At 39.8% G+C, this 5,926-nt stretch overlaps 1 pseudogene; it reads left to right on the top strand.

The window, feature by feature from the left end:
* The first annotated feature begins 3,921 nt into the window (after positions 1-3,921).
* On the top strand, positions 3,922-4,042 carry LOC111723443 (annotated as a pseudogene).
* Positions 4,043-5,926: the final 1,884 nt, after the last annotated feature.

Genomic DNA, 5,926 nt, shown 5'->3' with positions numbered 1-5,926 from the left:
CCTCTAGTTTCCTGCTTGGTACCAAAATTCAGTTTTCTTATTTGAAATTTCTCATTTCCATTTACTTACTTGAAACAGTTTACCAAAGAGGTTAAAATTATTAACCTTAGAACCACATGAGCTGGATTTAAATCCTAGCTCCACTGATCACGTAACCTTGGACAAGCTCCTTGACACTTGGAAATTCAGTTTTGCCATTATAAAAATGAGGGTGATAATAGAACTACATTATTGAGCTGTCATAGGTCTAAATGAGTTAACATATACAACCACTCAACAGTGTTAGCTGTTATTATTGGTGTACAGTGTTACTTGTGACTAACACATTAGAACGCATATGTAAGAGACTCTAGGGGAATTGTAGAACGGGTGATTGGCCTTTGGTGAAGTCCCACCTCCCAGCCCCTTGAGGTAGAGACTGCTGGATGCCTGCCCCAAAACCATTCTACTCTTTCCTTCTTCCTTCCTAATTCCTCTCCCAATTTTGTTGAGGAATTAGCCTCTCCCACAGATGATTTACAGTAACATGCCCTAATCCCAGCCAAGAAGAGATCGTGACTAGCCTAACTCATTCAGGAACTTTTATTCCCTTTGTCAGTGACTGGCACATGAGTGGGAACAGAACCCAACTCAGCCCAGTGAACAATGAGGACAGGTGTTCAAGGAGCTCCTGGCAAGTCTTCCCTTTCTTCCCTCTGGATGTTGCTATGCCTGGATGAGATCAATGGAACTTCACTGCTGTCTTGTACTAGACTGAAGGCAAAGAGAGCCAGAGGCAGAAGACAAGCTGGAGTTGTGATGACTCCAATCTGACAGTCCTCCGCCTCTGAACTTCTTATTTTCTGAGAGCTAAAACACTCACTCATTACTTAAGCCCATTTGGGTCCAGTTTTCTGGTGCTTGCAGACAAAGCATCACAATTGATGTCATTCTTCTTGTATTTGGCACCCTCACTCTCTTCCTATTGCAATCGATTGCTCTCAATTTTCCACTCAGTCTCTCATCACATTAGAGTATAGCTTTTTTTTTTAATTTGTCCCTCTCTGTGTCTAGACTTTAAACTTCATGAAAGAAGGGAGGGTGTCTGTCGTCCCTAGATCTAAGACATAGAATATTACACTCAGTAAATATTTGTTGAATAAATCTCTTAGTCCTTGAGCTGTTATTAGATAAGGCCAAATAAAATCACTAACCCAGCAGCAGTTGATCTTGGATTGGAAATTCTAGAAGATTTGTTTAAAAATACTTACTGAGTTTTATGAGATATTATTAAAGGCTATTATGAGGAAATGACATTGTCATATTTTAAATTTCACTTCCAATTTGGCAGCTCAAATAATCCAGATAAATTCTCCCTCTAAGGGGAACTTGAAAAACTGGGGAAAATATTGTCCAAAAATCAGCTTGAAAGTATGAGAAAGTTATTAAGGTAGTGAAAAAAATGACTAGGTTGAGATCTGAAAGGGGAAGGAAGCCCAAAGAAGTGAGCCTGATATTTGGTGCTGTTTTTGCCCTAGAAGCATTTGCAAATCTGGAAGATGCCACTGAGAAACTTGGAAACATTTTTAGCAATATTTGTGGGTGGGGGAAAGGTTGCAGTTCAGGGTGTGCCAAAGTGGGGATCATGGCGAACCCTCAACACTTTCAAACCCTAAAGAGCTATACCCTAAGAGGGAGGGTGAACTGTCAGTAACCTAGACCTTACATAGTATGTTACCCAGCTCTCAACACCAGAGTACCCAAGAAGATCTCAATTCCTATATTATTAACATTATTAACAATATTAAGGTAACCTGAATAGCCTCAGGAACCTAGCAGAAGCAAGCAATCCTCTTTGCAAGATAAAATTCAAGCTTTTTCTCTCTCTCATTCATTTTTTTTTTTTAGACAGAGTCTCACTTTATCCCCCTGGGTAGAGTGCTGTGGCATCATAGCTCATAGCTCATACCTCAAACTCAGGCTCAAGCAATCCTCTCATCTACCTCAGCCTCCCAGAATGATGGGATTACAGGCATGAACCCCACACCTGGCCCAGGTGGAGTTCTCAGGTTTGGGTTCTGTTCCCACTCATGTGCCAGGTGTGGGGTTCATGCCTGTAATCCCATCATTCTGGGAGGCTGAGGTAGATGAGAGGATTTATCTCCATTTATTTTTTTACAAACAATTTTCAAATACAATGATTTATGCACAAAGATAACCAGTTACATGAGGAAATAAGACAACGTATGTGAGCATCAGAGGGAATAAGGTGCAACAGAAACACATCATAAGGGACACAGCTGCTCTAGCTCCAGGTCTCTGGGTCTCCAGGTCTCCCCGTTCTCCTCCAGCATGGCCCACAACAGCTCTTCTACCCAAACCATAGCAACAAACCATAGGCCAGGTCGCACCAAATTCACAGATGATCAATTGAAAATCTCCATCAATACCTTCAATCAAAAAAAAAAAATACCTTCAATCAAAAACCTTACTCAGATTAGGCCACCAAAGCAAAACCTTGCTTTAGAAACCAACACTGAGGAGTCAAAAATCCAGATCTGTCAAAAATCCAGGTCAAAAATCCAAAATCAGAATGGAGGAGCCAGGCACAGATTGGAGAAAAAGCCAGAACTTGAGGAGACTTTAGAACTGAGCCAAAGCCAAAGACAAGTTTGCCCTTCAGAAGAGAAGCAAAGAGGAGAAACTGGACGGTGTTGCACCTCCTACAGTCTCATGCAGTTACACACGCTCATCCAGGCATTTGTGAAAGACCCTTACCCTGGGATTGCCTGCAGAGAACAACATGCTGGAGAAATTTGGGTTCCAGAGCCAAGAGTCCAAACTTGGTTTCAAAATAGAAGATCTAAATGCCATCCCCAGAGAAGAAAGAGAGAATGTGATAAGTCCTTAGAACAAGACCAAGAACAAGATCTCTCAGGGAGACCAAGGTAGAGAAGATACACAGTGAGACCAACCTCACCAGCAACACTCTGAAGCCAGAATATTATGGCTTATTTTATGTGTTTATTTTATTTCCTACAAGCTGAGGAAGATCACAGATGGCACAGCATATTTTATATCATCAACTTGGGCCCCAAATCTCTCCCACAGTCTTCCTGGGAATCTACCCTTCTGAGACCACAGACTGAGTCTTCTGGAAGCTGTAAAGGGCTTCAGGAGATAGAGACAGACACCAGAGGCACACACAGCCCTACTGACCTGGACTGGATCCAACGTTCAGCAGACCTCGAGACAATAAAAATAAACTTGGTAATACAAAAAAAGAAAGAAACACATCATAAGGACTCCACTGAGTCAGATCAAGACTTTAAAATATTAATTTTTACTATGTTTGAGGCGATAGAAGACAAGATTTTAAACTTTAGCAGAGAATTTTAAAGAACCAAATCAAAATTCTCAAATGAAAACACTAATCAAAATTAAGAACTTCAAGAATGGATTTTTAACTCAATGGAAACAAGATTTAATAAATTGAAAGACAGGGAAGAAGAAAATATCTAGAAGGTACCACAGGAAAGAAAAGATGAAAAATGCAGAGAGAGGATAGGAGATGAAGGATACAGTTTAAAATTCTAAAAATTGTTTGGTTGGAGTCCCAAGGATAAAGAGAAAAAGGGAGGCACACAATGTTTGGAGAAGGATGACTGAAAATTTTTCCAAATTTGATGTAAGGTTTAAATCCACACCTAAAAGAATCCAAATTATTCATTTGTTCTCAGAGAATAAATAAAAATAAACCAAACACATAGTAAACTTTCTCAAAGCCAAAATCAAAAAGAAAAATCTTAAAGGCAACAATAATTTTAAAAAATACATTTTCCTTTCAAAGGTGCAATGAATTAACTGACAACTGACTTCTTAACAGAAACAATGAGAAGACAGAAGACATGAAGGCTTCTTAACAGAAGAATGAGAAGACACCTACATCCAATTAAGCTGACCGTGCTTCTTTCCTCATGGGAGCCTGGTGTGCAATAGTGCAAACAGCAGCCTCCTTGGTAGTGTATGCAGCCTGTTGCTCTAAGGGGCCTTGGTGACACTCGTTTCCAAGAGACATTCATGTGTTAGACTTTGTGCTCTTCCCAGTCTAGACTCCAGACAGGGTATGCCTGTTGCCTTTGGAAAGACCCAGGGCACTGTGACCAGAGTTCACATTGGCCAAATCTTCATGTCCATCCGCACCAAACTACAGAACAAGGAGCATGTGACTGAGGCCCTTTGCAGGGCCAAGTTCAAGTTCTTCTGGCCATCAGAAGATTCATATCGCCAGGAAGTAAGGCTTTACCGACTTTAATGCAGATGAATTGCATTCAAGAAGACGTGGTGGCTGAGAAGCAGTTCATCCCAGATGGCTGTGGAGTCAAATATACCCCCAAGCATGGCCTCCTGGACAAATGGCAGGCCCTGCATTCATGAGGACTTCTGCCTCTCATTTGTGCCTTCCAATAATAAATCCTACTTCCCGTCCAAAAAAAAAAAAAAAAAATGAGAATACAATGAAAGGACATTTTCAATATGCCAATAATAATAATGTCAATCTAGAATTCTATGTCCAGAGAAAATATTCACCAGGAATAAAAGTGAAATAATGATATTTTCATACATACAGAAACTGAGAGAATTTAACACTGTGAAATCTACTCCTAGGCTCAGCGCCCCAAGCTCAGTGGTTAGGGCACCAGCCATATATGCCGAGGCTGGCGGGTTCAAACCCAGCTTAGGCCTGCTAAAACAACAATGACAACTGCAATAAAAAAAAAAAAATAGCTGGGCATTGTGGCAGGTGCCTGTAGACCCAGCTACTTGGGAGGCTGGGACAAGAGAATCGCTTAAGCCCAAGAGTCTGAGGTTGCTGTGAGCTGTTACTCCACAGCACTCTACTGAGGGTGACATAGTGAAACTCTGTCTCAAAAATAAATAAATAAAATCTACTCTCAAAGGAAATTCTAAATGGTATTCTTCCAACAGGAAAAAAAAAGATCCCATATGAAAAGTCAGAAATGCAGGAATAGCAACAAAAAATGGCAAATATGTAGATAAATATAAACGTTGACTGGCTGCAAAAACTAACATCTCACGGTGTTTAAAACATAGAAACAATTGCCTTTGAACCAGGAGGGTAGCAACTGCAGCACAAATGTCTTGAGGCCTCTGCATTGTCTGAGAGGAGGATAAAAGCACTTCTTAGTATTAGAGTTTCATCAATCAAAATGCATACTGGACTCTCTAGAGAGTTATTAAAAAATGGCAAATGAGTTTATCACTTCCAACCTTACAGAGAGGAAATAGGATAATTATAAATAAGTTATTTAGAAGAAAGAAAGAAAAAGGGACATAAGTCAGCCAGGACAAACAGAAAATACTCTAACAGTACATTTAAACTCAAGTATGCAGGTGATTAGATTAAAAGTACTGAGCTAAGTACTCCAATTAAAAAATGAGTTCAGGGGCGGTGCCTGTGGCTCAAAAGGGTAGGGCACCGGCCCCATATGCCGGAAGTGGCGGGTTCAAATCCAACCCCGGCCAGAAACTGCCAAAAAAAACGAGTTCAACAGATTGAATTTAAAAACACCTATATGTTGAATTTAAAAGCCAGCTGTAAGAGACAGATCTAAAACACAAAGATATAGAAAAAATGAAAGAAAAAGAATAGGAAATAGCAGTCCTTGCAAATATTAACCAAAAGAAAGACAGTGAAGCTACGTTAATATTGGACAAAGTAGATTTTAAGGCAAAAAGCATTACTATAGATAAAGACACTTAGAATAATAATAAAAGGTTGAAGTCACTAAGAAGATATGACAATTCTAAATTTGTATATACTAATAACTCAGGTTCAAAATCTATAAAGCAAAAATCAACAGCACTACCAGGAGAGACACAATTCTGCCATCTTTGTGGGAGACAATGTTTTTTTTTTTTTTTT

This window comes from Otolemur garnettii, unplaced genomic scaffold (genome assembly GCF_000181295.1).
Source record: "Otolemur garnettii isolate 467f Iridium unplaced genomic scaffold, OtoGar3 scaffold00011, whole genome shotgun sequence".
Classification (NCBI taxonomy): Eukaryota; Metazoa; Chordata; class Mammalia; order Primates; family Galagidae; genus Otolemur; species Otolemur garnettii.
This window is presented reverse-complemented; position numbering and strand designations above follow the sequence as displayed.